This window comes from Pteropus alecto, unplaced genomic scaffold (genome assembly GCF_000325575.1).
Source record: "Pteropus alecto unplaced genomic scaffold, ASM32557v1 scaffold41, whole genome shotgun sequence".
NCBI lineage: Eukaryota > Metazoa > Chordata > Mammalia > Chiroptera > Pteropodidae > Pteropus > Pteropus alecto.
The window spans coordinates 725,207-725,660 of record NW_006430464.1 but is presented as its reverse complement, the minus strand read 5'-3'; the positions used below and the strand labels follow the sequence as shown (position 1 = coordinate 725,660).

Genomic DNA, 454 nt, shown 5'->3' with positions numbered 1-454 from the left:
GACGGGGCCGCCAGAAGCTGTGGAGAGATCTCGGAAGATCCGAGGAGGCGAGAAGGCCCAGCGTGTGGGGCGAAGGCAGGCGTGGGCCGGAGGAGTGAGGGCGTGGGTGGCTGAGCGGTGGAAACTGAGGGTGGGTGTGGTGGCCACAGGCTCCCAGGAGCTGCTGGGCGTGAGGAAGAGAATGGGGCTTTCAGGAAATCATTGGGCAATAAGGCAACCGCTTTTAATGATGTCCACCCCGGCCCCGGCTCGGGCCTGGTGCCATAATTTTTCTTGCATCGAAGCTATTTGTCACCACCCTGGCTTGGTTCCCACCTGTCCTGGATTGGGGTGAAGACCCATCGGGCATTCGCTGTCCCCACCACCTCTCACAGACTGTTACCACCCCCCAGTCCTGCCCTCCAGAGCCTCCACGCTCCGTTTGTGCCTCCTGTCCATGTCCTTGACTCTGGCC

The 454-nt window shown here is 61.7% G+C and overlaps 1 protein-coding gene across 1 annotated transcript in view; it reads right to left on the bottom strand.

Annotated features, from left to right (window-relative positions):
• Positions 1–454, bottom strand: part of LOC102897977 (kallikrein-6) — an 8,030-nt gene that overhangs the window by 6,954 nt on the left and 622 nt on the right. The gene's annotated exons all lie outside the window — the stretch shown is intronic.